The sequence below is a fragment of the Salvia splendens genome, chromosome 3 (genome assembly GCF_004379255.2).
Source record: "Salvia splendens isolate huo1 chromosome 3, SspV2, whole genome shotgun sequence".
Lineage (NCBI taxonomy): Eukaryota > Viridiplantae > Streptophyta > Magnoliopsida > Lamiales > Lamiaceae > Salvia > Salvia splendens.
The window spans coordinates 17,062,730-17,081,105 of record NC_056034.1 but is presented as its reverse complement, the minus strand read 5'-3'; positions in this window follow the sequence as shown (position 1 = coordinate 17,081,105).

The window sequence follows — 18,376 nt, the reverse complement described above, 5'->3', positions numbered from 1 at the left end:
ACAACGGATAAAACGAATAACCAAAAGGTATTATTGGTGTGTATAATTTTAATTTTAAATAACGTAATTATTTAGAATAAAAAGTGGTAGTATATACATTTTACTGAATTCACTATAAACACAGAACATATATAACGACAATTGAGTGATATATGTTCCGTGTTTATAGTGAATTTAACACAGTGAAATTAGCATATTTTGAATATAACTTGAATTAATAATAATGAAAAACATTCGATTGTAAATAGTATCCATTAATTAAATGATCCTCTTAACTAAGTTACAGTTGTACATCCTCGAGAAATCAATAATTCATGCTGCATAACAGTGAAGCAGACAACACGAATGTAAATCTTCTTCAATCATTTGGTAGAAACATTCCTAGGGCCGGTGTTGTCATCTGCGAAGTATTGCCAGCGTCTGCCATCAATCTCCTCGCAACAGATCAACCTCAAGCTGGAATTGGGAAACTGATCGTCGACTAGGCCACCAAAGCTGGAATCCTGGAGCAGCGGGCGGCCGTGAGGCGCCACAGCGGCGGGTGAGGGCGGAGGCGCCGAGGCAAGGTTGGCGCTGATGCGGAGAGTCTCCCGCACGAGCAGGCGCGTCTCGGAGGAGGTCTGGGTTTGCGAGGGGGAATTGGAGGGGTTCTTCAGCTTCATTGCGTCGAGATCAAATTGCGCGACACAAATGTGCGTGCGTGCGTTCGTGTTCGTATTGGAGAGGAGAGGGGGAGAGAATGAGGCGCAGATTTGGAAGGATCGCATAATGAAACCGCGTAATTTGATCCAGATTTAAATTTGTACTTTCCAAAAATACCCTTGACCTATTTTATATTATTAATATAAATAATATTTGTTCCATTAAGATGTGTGGCTGAGATTTGTTCTCTAGTTATACACTTAAAATTAGTTATCTCTTGATCACTAACCTATATATATATATATATATATATATATATATATATATATATATATATATAGGGTTGTGATCAATGTCGAACCTTTTTTAAAGACCGAACTAGAGACCAAATATTGTCCATCCATTTTCTTAATCTTGTGGTTAGGATTAATTTACCATTATTTCATTATTTTATCCCAAAAAAACTTGCTGAAGGGTATTTTGGGAAATCAATATATTATGAAACATAAAATACGTGTTTACTCCTATCTCTCAATTCTTCAATCGCCGATCTCTCATTCAATCTTCATCGATCTCCTTCTTGCAATCTCCTTCGTCTTCACCGATCTCCTTCTCGTAATCTCCTTCAATCTTCATTGATCTCCATCACCGGACAATTTTGTTGCCTCAATCTCGATCTGCCTGAATCGGAGTCACTAGTGTCGTCATCAATTGCCCCGTCGTCTCCATCGATTGCCCTTCTGTCGCCATAATCGAAGTCATTGGTGTCGTCAGCCAAGAGTTTCTCTCCGTCATTCCAGACAGAGACTACCCCTACCAATCCCTTAATTTGCTCGCCTCCAAGCGCTTCGCCGAAAATCAGATTGTTTGTGAAAAATTAGTAATTATGTGATTGTTTGTGATAATAAGTAATATGAGAAAAATTGGCATCGATGCTTGTAAAATTAGTAATGATGTGATTGTTTGTGACAATTTGTAGAAACCGCATCGGATTTCAATTACTCTGTACTGCTTCTGGCTTCGATCTGGTCGAATTTGGGGATTGTGTTGTTGATTTGTTGTTTATTGTGTTTATGTGTTTGTTTGTGGATAATGAGCTGCGTGTGTACTTCAATTTGCAGATCTAGCTAGTTCATGCATGACTTGTGCATTTTTTTTACTGCTGAATTTGGAAAACTTCTGTTTTGATTAAGAGCTTAACCTTTATGCAACCAAATCTGACTTATTAAAGGCATCATCTTCTTCTTTTTTTTTTACTGATACAACAGCTATGTAAATTGCACTTGGAACACGGACACACACACACACAAGCACGATACACACAAAATTGAGAAGAGGAAGAAGCTGCAGAGCAGCGTTGTCTTCCTCAATCGTCGCGGTTGATTGAAGGCATTTCGAATTGGAGAAGAACAAGTGTGGAAATCGCCAATAGTTAGATTTCTATATTACTTCATTCAACTAGGATATTGCCAATATTTAGATTTCTATATTACTTCATTCAACTAGGATATTACTTCTTTCCGTTAGATTATTACTTCATTCAACGAGGATATTACTTCTTTCAGTTAGATTATTACTTCATTCAGTTAGATTATTACTTCATTCAACTAGGATATTACTTCTTGCAGTTAGATTATTACTTCATTCAGTTAGATTATTACTTCATTCAACTAGGATATTACTTCTTTCAGTTAGATTATTACTTCATTCAGTTAGATTATTAAGTACTTCATTATTTAACTTTCTTATTACTTCATTGACTAAGTTATTACTTCATTTTCTGTTTTACTACTTCATTCAAATAGTTCAATCACTTCATTCGACTAGGTTATTACTCTAAAGTATTTTGGAGCAGATAAGAAAGAGTGATCACTACTTCATTCATACGTGCAATTAATTCATTCAAAATGTATATCACTTCATCAAAATAGGTTTTTACTTCATTGAACTTCAAGTGAGGTTATAACTTGTTAAATGTCAAAATGTATATCACTTCATCAAAATAGGTTTTTACTTCATTGAACTTCAAATGAGGTTATAACTTGTTAAATGAGGTTATAACTATAGGAATGAAGTAATTAATCTACTGGATGAAGTAATAAACTGAAAACACTTCACACAGTCTATTCGCTTTAAATTTTGTAAAAAGGTTAAACAAATTCAAATTCAAAGTGGAATGAAGTAATAATCTATTGAAATGAAGTAATTAACTATTAGAATGAAGTAATTAACTATAGTAATTAACTATTGGAATGAAGTAATTAACTATTGAAATGAAGTAATTAACTATTAAAATTAAGTAATTAACTATTGGAATGAAGTAATTAATCTACTGGATGAAGTAATAAACTGAAAAACACTTCACACAGTCTATTCGCTTTAAATTTTGTAAAAAAGTTAAATAAATTCAAATTCAAAGTGGAATGAAGTAATAATCTATTGGAATGAAGTAATTAATCTACTGGATGAAGTAATAAACTGAAAACACTTCAAACAGTCTATTCGCTTTAAATTTTGTAAAAAGGTTAAACAAATTCAAATTCAAAGTGGAATGAAGTAATAATCTATTGGAATGAAGTAATTAACTATTGGAATGAAGTAATTCAAATTTTGTAAAAAGGTTTCGTACTTCATTACTGTATTTATTTACTTTATTCCATGTGTTTTATTACTTCATTACACTCTGAATTTGAATTTGTTTAAATTTTTGACAAACTTTAAATTGAATAGATTGTGTGAAGTGTTTTAGTAATCAAATATTTATTAGTATTTATTGTTCATCCCATGAGATTCATTACATCATTGTAGTAGTTTATTATTCATTAAACTACTGTGCATGAATAAAATCGTTTGAATTTTCTCCAAAATAGTCAACTATTTCCACTGTAGGAGAAAGTTGGTAAACCACACCATCCTCATTGTATAAACCCCATAACCAAATACAAACTCTCCATTTGAAAAAAGAAAAAAATTACAAACTTGTCCAATACAAGAAATCATCCAAATTTGACACACCAACCCATCTCAATGGGCTGAGCCGTGATTCTGGGCACCGCCCATTTGTTAGGGCGTGGGGACGGCCCATCAAGTGATTGAAAATTTGTCCTCATCACCATGTCACCATGCCTCAACTACATCTTCCGAAACTCTTAATCCCTCTCCTCCCATTTGATTTTTCACCCCGTTGTGAATTAGAGGATTTTCCCCTGTGTTATCTTCACCTATATATAAGAAACACATAACCACAATTCAACATTCGAAACATAGTTTATATCATCATTAAAATAGTTTGTAACATTATCATTAGGTTCTTTAGTTCATTACAAGTATACTTCCCAGCTAAATGTACATACAAAACATGTCAGTTTATATTACTTCATTTCATGTGGTTATTACTTCATGAAACAAGTTATTTAGTTCATTCAATGTAATTATAAAACAAAATATGCATACAAAACAAGTCAGTTTATATTACTTCATTTCATTAGGTTATTACTTCATCAAATTGGTTAGTTAGTTCATTCAATCTTATTTCCTAGCAAAATATGCATACAAAACACGTTAGTTTATATTACTTCATTTCCTGAGGTTATTACTTCATCAAATAGGTTAGTTAGTTCATTCAACTGTTATTTCTTCACAAAATATGCATATAACACAGTTAATAAAATTCATACAACACAGTTAACTTCATCTCATGAATTAGGACTAGGTCATAAATTTATTTTTACCTTCTGGCATATGGATTTATTTGGCTTGCAGTACTGAACATCAAACGGACTTTTCTTGTGTTTTGATTTATCCACCGGTTGTGATTTAGCTACTGACCTACGAGTATATTTGACGCCTACGTTGACCTTCCTCCGCTCTGCTTTATGAAATAATTGGACGAAAATCAGAAACCAAATTAAAAACAGATGAAATAAATTAGAATTTCAAAAACTATAAAGCTTCAAAAGAGTGTATTATTTGAGGCAGACGTTCTGCCAGAATGCAATCACCGTCGTTCATCTTCCATCAACGATTTTTTTGTGTCAACCATTAAAATCAGCGGCTAAAGTATTGTGCTTTGAAATCTGAATTATGAAGCAATGTTTCCAAATTATAAAGTAATAAATCACATTTAGAAGATGCATATCATTTTATGCCACATAATTCAAATGAGTCCAGAAATGAGCCAGAAGCAGACATTAACCACATAAATTCGAAAAAAAATGAAAAATCAAACACTAAATTAATAGCCTCATGAAATGATGTAATAACCTCATGAAATGAAATAATATCCTCATGAAATGAACTAAATCGATGATTTCTGTAGCCATACTTTTTGATATATTTCTCTTAAATATCAGAGAAGTAATGTGAAGTAATCTATCCTAAAATAATCGATTTATGCAACAATCAAATGTTGAAGTAATCTCTCCTAAAAAAATCAAAGCCAAAAAATCAAATGTGTATTACCTGAACCAGACGTACGACCAAAATGTAATAGGCGTCCTTCACCTTCGGTCGACGATTTGCGTGTGTCAACCATTTCGAGCGACACAGTGAGCAGAGCTAGCGCGAAGGAGATGACTATGATGTAGCTTCGAGCGGACATAGACAACGATGGAGTAAGAAAACTCTGAGCGCAAATCGACGGTGGCAGCGACGACAAATCTGCAACAATGGTTCACTGACAGCGGCTATGGTGAGGTGACGGCGTTGAAGGGGTGCGACAGCCGTGAGAGTCTGGCGACAGCACATGCTGTCTCATGCCGGCGACGACGTCTGTACCGCGAAGATGAAGATGCTGAATCGGCGGATTTAGATGCTGAATCGGCGGATTTAGATGTTGAATCGACCGATGGAGATGCTGAATTGGGGATGATTGTCGTTGATTTCAGTTGAATAGGCCGGAGTTGATGGATGAAGATGAAGAATCGTTGCTTTTTCAGAGAGGTTTTTAGAGAAGAAGGGGGAGGAGGTGGAATGTGAATGAGTTAATTTTTTGTAATCTGTGAACTCAAATTTTTTACCCTAATTACAAAATGACGTAAATAGCCCGCGTTGAAGTAAATTATGTATGCAATGAACTACAAAAAATAACTCTTAATTGTCTAATCTTATCCATCAAATTTAAGATCTAAGGGCCCAAATTTGGTCTCTAGTTCGGTCTTTAAGACTGGATTTGTGAATAATGGGACCCTATATATATATATATATATATATATATATATATTTATATATATAGAGGGTAGTGTTAATCTCCTTTTCCTCCCTTAGATTTAAGTTCCTTCTTAATATCAACCATTAGATTGATGGAATGGATGGACTAGATGAAGCATCACAAAATAATCCCGTGTTGCATTATTAGACTAATTCTGTGCATTATATGGGTATAATTGTAAAACAACAATGAATTAAAATGGAAGGAGCGAGATTTCAGCGTGATTTTCATAGACCTTCCATCTACCCACTCTCTCTCTCTCTCTCACTCCCACCGTCTCACTCATCAAACCCACGATTCAACATCGTCTCCCCGAATTCCCCCCATTTCCAAACCCTAGCAGCCACTCCAATCCACCGGAAATCAACCTTAGTGTCGATTTTCGCTGTTAATTCAACCTTCCGCCGTCGTTTCACTGTCGAAAACTCACTCCCTTCGCGCGCGACTTCCAGTTCGAGTCGACAACAAGGTATGGTTTTAACGCTTTAAATTTTCGTAATACCCACTGTTTATCGCCGATTATCACCGCTGACACACCATCTAATCGTCGATTCAATGTTTTTCGCACTTGTTTTGGTCGAGATTTTCATAAATCGTAAAATCGTGTATAGCATTCAGCGATTTTGGAGAGAAGATTGTAGTTAATGACTGGTTGACAATTGTGTATTGAGCAATTTTGGAGAGTAGATTATATCCGATTTGATTTTTGGTTTGTGTCACAGATCCAGGATGACGAAACGAGGCAGGCCTTTCAAAAGCCAACCAACCCAGGCTGCAGGTGAGCAATGTCAACAACTTAATATGCCTGTAAATGAGTGAATGTTGTTATCATTTGTGCATTATTTGCTGCTATTTGTTCAGTATTGTAGGGAGTTGTTTATCAAATTTGTTATTGTTTTAATATTCGTTTGTGCATTATTTGTTCTGTACATTGTATGGATTGGTATACATTATGGTTTTGGGTTGAGTGTATGTTATATTATGTCGTGCATTATTCGATGGAATGTATACATTATTGTAGGAAGTGTTGTGCATTATGTTTTTGGCATTATAGGCCTGTTGTTGTACATGGGTAAATGAGTGAATGCGGTAGTTGTATGTTCATTAGTTGATTGAATATGTACATTATGTAGCTATTTCTATGCATTATTTATCATGGTTTAGCCATTATGTGCTTGTGTTGTACATGCGTCATAGAGTGAATGCAATATTACTTGATGGAATTTGTACATTACGTAGCTATTTCTATGCATTATTTTTCCTGTTTTATGCATCATTTGACCGCTGTTGTACATGAGTCTAAGAGTGAATGCAATATTTATATGTTCATTACTTGAGTGATTCTGTTCATTATTTGGTTATTTGAATGCATTTTTATTATGTTTTATGCATCATGTGACTGTTGTTGTACATGGGTCAAAGACTGAATGGAATATTTGTATGTTCATTACTTGACCGGATCTGTACATTATTTAGTTATTTTAGTGCATTATTTATCATGGTTTATGCTTTATGTGACTGTTGTTGGACATGGGACAATGGGTGATTGCAATATTCGTGGTGCATTTGTTGATTTATTCTGAACATTATTTTATTATTATAATGCATTATGTATCAGTTTTTAAGCATTATTTTGAGGCTTCTGTACAAGGGTGAATAAGTGAATGCAGTATAACTGTCCACATTATTTATTCAGTCTGTACATTATGTAAGTAATTGTATGTTATTATTGTGTATGTTGTACACCATCAAAGCAGCTATGATTGGACATCGACGAGGCAGTCGATGATATACTGCCAGTAGGAATTGCCCAGAAATTCCGGGAGCAATTATCAGAGGCCGGTACTAGTACAGCTCCGGAAGAGACGGAGGATAGGAAACCAAGGGGTAGGCACGTCGACCATATGTATTGTCGACGAACCCCCTACAGAGTTTCTGAACTCTATAAAGAGTTTAACTCCACGGCAGAAGGAAGCCGTCACGGAACTCGTACATGAGTCTAAGAGTTAATGCAATATTTGTACATTATTTAGCTATTTCTATATATTATTTATCCTGTTTTATGCATCATTAGACTGATGTTGTACATGAGTCTAAAAATGAATGCAATATTTGTATGTTAATTACTTGAGTGATTCTGTACATTATTTGGCTATTTGAATGCATTATTTATCCTATTTTATGCATCACGTGGTTGCTGTTGTACATACTACACCCTAGCCCCTAGGCTTGTTAAACCCTTAAGGAAAATAAAAACGTGCGCCAAACATCAAAACACGGTACAACTTAAATGAAACGGGGCAAGATAAATGTTCATTACATATCACAAATAATGCATTACAGAAGCTAAAACTCGCATTACACTACATAATATGTACATTATGTATATCTGTTTTAAAAAATGCCTACGCGCTATGCATGTGCAACCCCAGACGAATTACTGCAGCTCGTGTATTTGGACAACGTTTTTTAGACTTAGAACATACTACACCCTAGCCCCTAGGCTTGTTAAACCCTTAGGGAAAACAAGAAATGTGCGCCAAACATCGAAACACGGTACAACTTAAATGAAACGGGGCAAGATAAATGTTCATTACATATCACAAATAATGCATTACAGAAACTAAAACTACGCATTACACTACATAATGTGTACATTATGTATATCTGTTTTAAAAAATGCTTACGCGCTATGCATGTGCAACCCCATGCGAATTATTGCAGCTCGTGTATCTGGACAACGTTTTTTAGACTTAGAACATACTACACCCTAGCCCATAGGCTTGTTAAACCCTTAGGGAAAACTAGAAACGTGCGTAGAACATCGAAACACGACACAACCTAAATTAAACGGGTAAGGATAAATGTTCATTATATATCACAAATAATGCATTATAGAATCTAAACTACGCATTATACTACACAATATGTACATTATGTATATCTGTTTTGAAATATACCTACGCGTTATGCATGTGCAACCCCATACGAATTACTCCAGTTCGTGTATTTGGATAACGTTTTTTAGACTTAGAGCATACTACACCCTAGCCCCTAGGCTTGTCAAACCCTTAGGGAAAACAAGAAACGTGCGCCAAACAACGACACACGACACAACTTAAATTAAACGGGTAAGGATAAATGTTCATTACATACCACAAATACGCGACATTTTGGGAGCCTAATGTACATATTGTACAGTATAATGGGTCGTTTAGTTTCTGTAATGCATTATTTGTTGTATGTAATGAACATTTATCCTGACCCGTTTAATTTAAGTTGTGCTGTGTGTCGTTGTTTGGCTCACGTTTCTTGTTTTCCTAAGGGTTTGACAAGCCTAGGGGCTAGGGTGTAGTATGTTCTAAGTCTAAAAAACGTTGTCCAAATACGCGAGCTGCAGTAATTAATCTCGGGTTGCACATGCATAGCGCGTAGGCATTTTTTAAAACATATATACATAATGTACATATTGTGTAGTTTAATGCGTAGTTTAGTTTTTATAATGCATTATTTGTGGTATGTAATGAACATTTATCCTTACCCGTTTAATTTAAGTTGTGTCGTGTGTCGTTGTTTGGCGCACGTTTCTTGTTTTCCCTAAGGGTTTGACAAGCCTAGGGGCTAGGGTGTAGTATGCTCTAAGTCTAAAAAACGTTGTCCAAATACACGAGCTGGAGTAATTCGTATGGGGTTGCACATGCATAACGCGTTGGTATATTTCAAAACAGATATACATAATGTACATATTGTGTAGTATAATGCGTAGTTTAGATTCTATAATGCATTATTTGTGATATATAATGAACATTTATCCTTACCCGTTTAATTTAGGTTGTGTCGTGTTTCGATGTTCTACGCACGTTTCTAGTTTTCCCTAAGGGTTTAACAAGCCTATGGGCTAGGGTGTAGTATGTTCTAAGTCTAAAAAACGTTGTCCAGATACACGAGCTGCAATAATTCGCCTGGGGTTGCACATGCATAGCGCGTAAGCATTTTTTAAAACAGATATACATAATGTACACATTATGTAGTGTAATGCGTAGTTTTAGTTTCTGTAAAGCATTATTTGTGATATGTAATGAACATTTATCTTGCCCCGTTTCATTTAAGTTGTACCGTGTTTCGATGTTTGGCGCACGTTTCTTGTTTTCCCTAAGGGTTTAACAAGCCTAGGGGCTAGGGTGTAGTATGTTCTAAGTCTAAAAAACGTTGTCCAAATACACGAGCTGCAGTAATTCGTCTGGGGTTGCACATGCATAGCGCGTAGGCATTTTTTAAAACAGATATACATAATGTACATATTATGTAGTGTAATGCGAGTTTTAGCTTGTGTAATGCATTATTTGTGATATGTAATGAACATTTATCTTGCCCCGTTTCATTTAAGGTGTGCCGTGTTTCGATGTTTGACGCACGTTTCTTGTTTTCCCTAAGGGTTTAACAAGCCTAGGGGCTAAGGTCTAGTACGTACAACAGCAACCACGTGATGCATAAAACAAGATAAATAATGCATTCAAATAGCCAAATAATGTACAGAATCACTAAAGTAATGAACATATAAATATTGCATTCATTCTTAGACTCATGTACAACAACAATCTAATGATGCATAAAACATGATAAATAATGCATAGAAATAGCTAAATAATGTACAAATATTGCATTCACTGTTAGACTCATGTACAAGTTCTGTGACGGCTTCCTTCTGCCGAGGAGTTAAACTCTTTATACAATTCAGAAACTCGGTAGGGGTTCGTCGAAAATACAGATGGTCGACGTTCTTACCCCTTGGTTTCCTATCCTCCGTCTCTTTCGGAGCTGTACTAGTCCCGGCCTCTGATACTCGCTCCCGGAATTTCTGGGCAATTCCTACTGGCAGTATATCATCGACCTCCTCGTCGATGTCCAATCTTAGCTGCTTTGATGCTGTATAACATACAGAATAATAACATATAATTAGTTACATAATGTACAAACTGAATAAAATAATGTGGACAATTATACTGCATTCACTTATACACTATTGTACAGAAGCATCAAAATAATGCCTAAAAATTGATACATAATGCATTTTAATAATCAAATAATGTTCAGAATAAATCAACAAATGCACCATGAATATTGCAATCACCCATTGTCTCATGTCCAACAACAGTCACATAAAGCATAAACCATGATAAATAATGCACTAAAATAACTAAATAATATACATATCCGGTCAAGTAATGAACATACAAATATTCCATTCACTCTTTGACCCATGTACAACAACAGTCACATGATGCATAAAACATGATAAAAAATGTATTCAAATAGCCAAATAATGAACAGAATCACTCAAGTAATGAACATATAAAAATATTCCATTCACTCTTAGACTCATGTACAACAGCAGTTAAATGATGCATAAAACAAGATAAATAATACATAGAAATAGCTACATAATGTACAGATTCAGGCTAGTTATGAACATAAAAAATATTCCATTCACTCTTTAACTCATGTACAACAGTAGACACTAGATGCATGAAACATGTATATAATGCATAGAAATAGTTAAAAAAATGCACAACATCAACCTAATAATGCATAACATTAACCCAGTAATGTACATTTAGAAAATAAACATTCAGCCTTCGCTCATACTACAATAATGTACCACACCAACCAAATAATGCAACAATACAACAGAAATAATGGACTCAGATTGCAAGAACAAGACCTCAATCATCAAACAGTAGTTATTATACTGCAAATTTTGAAATATGCCAAAACAGGGTCCTGCAATAATCTGGTCAATAATGTCTCACATCAAACAAATAATGCATGCACTCAAACAGGCAAACAATGCACTTTGCAAATAAGGTAATAAACATACAAATAGTCCATTGACTCTTTGACCTTATACAACAACAGCAACATGCATCATGAAACATGAAATATAATGCATACCAACAACAGTCACTTGATGGTTCTACCAGCGAACATAATGCATTCATATAGGCAAATAATGCAGAGATTATATCAGGTAATGACCAAGCAAATATTCCATGTACTCTTTGACAATATAAAACATCAGTGACATGATGCATGATACATGATATATAATGCATAAAAATAGGCAATTAATGAGCAGACTCATTGAATTAATGAGCATAAAACTATTGCATTCACTACTTAACCAATGACCAACGACAGTTGGTTGAAGGTTGTACCAGTGAATATAATGCATTCATATAGGCATATAATGCAGAGATTCCAACAAGTAATGCACATACACATATTCCATTAAATCTTCGACAATTAAAAACAGCAGTTACATGATGCATGATACATGATACTGTAATGCATATAAATACTGATATAATGTGCAGATCCATTAGAGTAATGAACACACTAATATTGCATTCACTCATAGACTAATTTCCAGCAGCAGACACATAATGGCTACTTAAGGGTTATTAATTCACACAATTAGGTAAATAATGTACAAACGCGATTAAAAAATGTGCATATGAAGTTTGATATAAACCCAATACATCAAGGACAGAATCAGTCCAACAGTCTGTACAAACGCGATTAAAAAATGCGCATATGAAATTTGATATAAACCCAATACATCAAGCACAGAATCAGTCCAACAATCCATGTATTCAAAATGCAAATGAAATTGTTCGCTCACCCTCCTTCTGCGATTGTTGTGAAATTGACGGACGTCCTCTTTTAGAAATTTTAAATCTGCGAAAGACACCATATAAACATAACCCTATAAGATTTCATCTACAAAATCCCTCACTACAACTGAATGGTGAAAAACGGTTGAATCATCGTGTGGGTGGTGTGTTATGATGGGAAAATCAGGGATAACGCTTGATGGAACTCAGAAAGTAAACCAGTAAATTAAAGTTCGAAAAACCCTACCTCCTCGTCGACCCGCAGAAGAAACTTGCACAAAACCGGAAGGGTTGTTGGACAGTAAATCCGACATCGATTGAAGTTCAGAGAGAACGACGGAACCTTGAGAAAAGGCGGCTAGGGTTTTGAAAGGGGATGGAAATTGGGGGGAAGAAGCGGGTAGAGAGATTGATTCGTTAATACGTTTGGCGTGAATGATGTGTAGAGTAGATGGAAGGTCGTGAGTATATCCCGCTTAAATCTCGCACATGCCGTTTTCGGGAGTTTTTGAGTGTATAAATTTACTAATTCACCCCCATGATGCACGAAATGCACCAAATAATGAACCTACGGGATCATATCTAGGCTTATAATCCGGAGCGTCCATCAATCTAATCCAACGCTCTATATTGAGAAGGAACTTAAATCTAAGGGGAGAAAAGGAGATTAACACTACCCTATATATATATATGTATATGTACGTAGATAAATACTAGTACTATATAGTACATATGCACACACATTTACATAATTGTGTATATATAAATACGAATTTATATTATAAAATATATACATGGATTCAATAACTACTAAATATAAAAATAGTTATGATATAATGCAAGTGGTAATGGGAATAGTTGATATTTCCCCTAAGCTATTATTTATCCAAATATATGTATACTAAATTACTTTCATTCTCATAAAGACACATGTAGGCAACGTGTCAATTTTTGAAGTGTCATTGGGTAAGTTGGCTTATACGATGCAAGTAATAAATATAAAAATAGTTATGATATAATGCAAGTGGTAATGGGAATAGTTGATATTTCCCCTAAGCTATTATTTATCCAAATATATGTATACTAAATTACTTTCATTCTCATAAAGACACATGTAGGCAACGTGTCAATTTTTGAAGTGTCATTGGGTAAGTTGGCTTATACGATGCTAGTAAATATATTATGAGGATTTTCTTATAAGAATATCATATACTAATATACACGGAAGAGCAACAAATAAATTCAAAGGATGAGTGATCGAACTTTTCGTGTAAAGAAGAGCGATGATTATAGATTGTAGAGTGGAGTTGGGCGTTCAGGTAGATAATTTATCTGTCTTAATCAGGTGTGTATAAATCACACTTTTAGTGTTACATGTGTTATGTGGTTGATTGTTATATGTTGAATTGGAGTGAATTATTGGATTATATGGTGTAAAATTGATATGGATATGTTATTGGTGCAAAGGATATGTTTATGATACCGATTATGTGAATCATTGGATTAAAGAGGATCTGTGACAGCCTTGTACTGGATCTGTAATTTTAGAGGGACCTATGAGTCCAAATACAAAGGGACCTTCGGGTCAAATACAGAGGGACCTATGAGTCCAATTTCAGAGAGACCTTCGGGTCATAGAGGAATCCCGAGCAGATACCAGATTTGACTGTTACAGAATAATAAACTGAATAGAGTGACATATGCATATGAATATGAAATGGTTTGTTTTTAAATTATGTTATATATTGTTTCTGATTATAAGTATTGATAAAAGAATATGCTCGATGTTTGTATCATGTGAAATTAAGGGTGGAAATTTATATACACTGAGTTGTGGCTCATTTAAACCACTAAATTTTTCAGGAATAAGACAGCAGTAAAGTTTTGACTGACGTGGGTCATAGGAACTCCACGTGTTATCAGGTTCGGCGGCTGACGCATTTTGGCAACCTTCTCCTCCTCATCATTTTGCATGTAGATGAATGTATAGTATATAGAGTGGTGACAGGGTTCCACTACTATGTAGAATGTTTTGAAATATGTACTTGTTAAATGATGAATTTTAGAATTATATAATATGTGTGTTCTATGAATTAGACACGTGTATTGATTGCTTTTATGATAAGGGATTTATTTATTATAAGAGTATACGTCAGAGGGGTTGAGGTGTGATAGATCACTTTAAATAAAGCATAATACTCTAATTAACATTGATTAATGAATTTGTAGTTTTCAAAATTGAATAGTTGAGTCTTCAAAATTGAGTCTACGGAGTTTGGATCATTGTTAATAAATATTTATCAGCATTGTTAATTGTTTAATAAAACTTAGAAGAATTGATTACTTTAAATAAAGCATAATACTTTAATTAATATTGATTAATGATTTGGTAGTTTTCAAAATTGATTAGTTGAGTCTTCAAAATTGATTGCACAAAACACCATTTCTTTTATTTTTTTTTATTTATTTATTCAAATGTTGATTTTAAATTTAAATTGATTCCTCAATAAAATTGTGGATACGTATGCAACTCAACTTAAATTTGAAAAGCCTAACTTTGAAAGTTTAAATTGAGCTCAAGCCCTTTTCAATTTTTTCCTTTCCCCTCATTTCATGTATTTATTTGTTTACGTTCAGATGAGTACGACACTTGTAAATTATATCACTTTGTAATTTGTTTGTAAATTATATCACATTGTAATTTTTTTGTAAATTTTATCACATTGTAATTTGTATATGTAAATTGTAAATTTGATATCATTCTCACCTTACTCGTCTTAATTAAATTTAACCTATCCATTTCCTTGTTCCAATTTATTTTATAATTTCAAACTACATGGAAAAAAAATTAAGGAAAAAAACCACAAAACCAAACCTAAACCAAAACTGCCGATTTTTGAACCGAAACCGAAACTGAAACCGCCGGTTTTTGAACCGAAACCAAAACCGTGAAACAACCTCACAGTTCGGTTCCGGTTCCATATTTCCCAAAATTGGAACCGACGGTTTAAAACTGAAACCGCCGGTTCATGAACCGTGGGCAGGTCTAGTTGCAGGGTGTGTAGTTTGGGGTTAAATGACTAAACACATAGGAATTGTAATGGTGTGTTATTTTACTAAAATGGTTAGTAAAGATATACTTGAATCTAAGGAAAAATTAATTTATTTTTATTCCATGAATGATACGCCTCTTGTAGGAATTGACTTTATTTGCATTATATTAGACATTTTAAAATTCTTATGAAATTATATTAATTCATGACATTTAAATTAGGATAAAGGTAAGCAGAACTAGTTTAATTTAATAGTTAGGAACTAGTTGAAGTTTGAATCCTATTCATGAATACACCATAGCAGAGGAGGAATGGAAAGCATGGAAATATACATTTATTTATGGTTGGTAAAATTGAATTGTTGGATGAATTGTGGAAGTGGTCATTGAAGAGTAATTGATAGAAGTAAAGGTTTAGCCAAAGTTGAGTTCTAAAAATGTGTATATGCTTATGTGATGAATATGGCGATTAAGATAGAAAGGTGGTAGAATCGTTGATGTGTATTACTCTCTCCGTTCGCGAATAGGAGTTTCGTTTTGCCATTTTAGTCCGTCTGCGAATAAGAGTCTCGGTTCATTATTTTTATACATGGTAAGAGGCCCCACATTCCACTAACTTATTTTACTTAGAGTGAGCTGCCTAATTGGGCCCTAGACCTGTATGTTTATGTTCTCATTTTTGCTGTGCCTAAACAAAATTAATAGCACCAGCGGTACCCGAACTTGTAGTTATGCACGTTTGAAGGTTTTTTGCACTTTTCGTCACTTTTTCTGGACATTATAACCCCCGAATGGGTGAAGGGATAATTCGTTCAGACAATATCTTTCTCTGTCCACAGGTCTGTACCTGCGCAGACATCATTCATCTTCTTACTTTTCTTCTTCCCAAGATTGGTAACTAGACTTGTACGCTATCACATTTGAATTTATTTTGTGCATCACTTCCTCCCTCTCTTGTTCTTTTATTTGCGTCTTGGGTTTGTATATTTTGCAGTTGTACGACCGCCACCATACAAATGTCGACGTTGTCTACTAATTGTTCGGAACAAGGAAATGGGTGTAGGTGGCTAAGATTCCAGTATGAGAAGTGTTGATGTCGGGAAAGAGCTTGTTTGAAAATAGTTTCCGATTCGAGGCGAGCATCGTACGGGATGTTGTACTTTGTGTGCGAGAAGAAAGGAAAAATTGGTGGGTGTAATTTCTTCCGGTGGAGTGTTTGAGAGACTGCCCAACCGGAGGTCCGGTGGAGTATTTGAGAGACTGCCCAACCGAAGGAGAAGTTCAAAGCAATGGAAATTTCAGTGAAGAAAGTTGAGGTAGAAGCAACGATAGATTGATTGCTTTTGGTGGTTTTCTTTTTGCACTTTCTGCCTTTCTGATTACTTTGAATCAGTATGTTGTGTTGTAATGTAATCAAACAAATTTTAGTATATTGCATTGTTGATTATTGTGTGAATGTTATGATAAGTTTAATTTGTCATCAATTACCCACCTCTAATCTCAACAACAACACAGAATGAGCAATGAACCCTAATTTTGCATACCCAAGAAATTAAAATCACAAAGATAGGTGCCCAAATTTTGTGGAAATGGAGTCCGACAGTGGATTAGGTTCTTCTTCCATCTCTTCCGGCGGTGGGTAGTAGTCCAAAGCATCGGCAAGGTCGAATGGAGGGAATCGTTTGCCCGCCCAATAACGTCTCATAGTGAATAAGCCATTACCCTCGTAGTAGAACATCAATAGATCTCCCTTACGAAGAGCGTTGTTTCGCACACATGATGCACATTGCCATCCGTCTCAAACACCACCGAGGTAACACATCCAAATTCATTTTCGATCCTACAACACCGAGGAAGTGGAATTTCCTGTTCGGATACAAAGCGATTGGGCAACTTCTGCATATTTTTCAAATGAAATTAGTATGAAGTATGCTAAAAAATGTTAGAAAATGTCGTGCATATGTAGAAAATAAAACAAAAGCATTTACCAATGAATTTGAGCTATCCACTGGGTAAAACACACGACAAAACGAAGGTTCCATATTTGAGTACTTCGACAGCAATACGAGGGCACCAAAATTCACTTTTAGATAGAAATTAGTTTTGAAGTAAGGCTACACTAATTATTACAATAGTTTTCCCTCTCTTCAGCAATAGTTTTCCTTACATAAGCTTAAAGCCATGAAAAGAGTCAACTAAATTACCCGGTTCGCTGTGTCAGTTCACTTGAGAATTATTACAATAGTTTTCCCTCTCTTCAGCAACAATTGGTAAAGGCATAACAATTAGTTCAAACTGAGTCCAGAGCCTTTGCCCTAACGGCAAGGAGCTTAGACATTATTGCATAATTTAAAAAAAAAAACAATTAGTTCAAACTGAAATAATAAAAACACAAAATAAATGTCAGGTCCCACCAAAATATAATAACCTAATCACATTTCAAGTATCTACAAATATCATCAATATCAAAGAAGTACCTCGGTAGTTGTTTAGTTTTCTACCTCCACATGTGGACCTTCAATGACTGAACTTTATGTTTTTTGTCCTTATCACATGAAACCTGCATTCAACAATACATATTTAGTTAATTAAATTCACAGATAAAGTTCTCATATGAAGAACAAATGCAAAGTAGGGACCTCTACGCCACTGCTTCTGCATGCATTTACGTGACTTGGCATTGCTTCTGCATGAATATGAATCCCAAGATTGTCACCTACATGTCTGCCATCCTCAACATCAAAATCACCCGTCAAATTCTTTCCAACAACTTTGCTACTACGCATATCAGCATCTTGC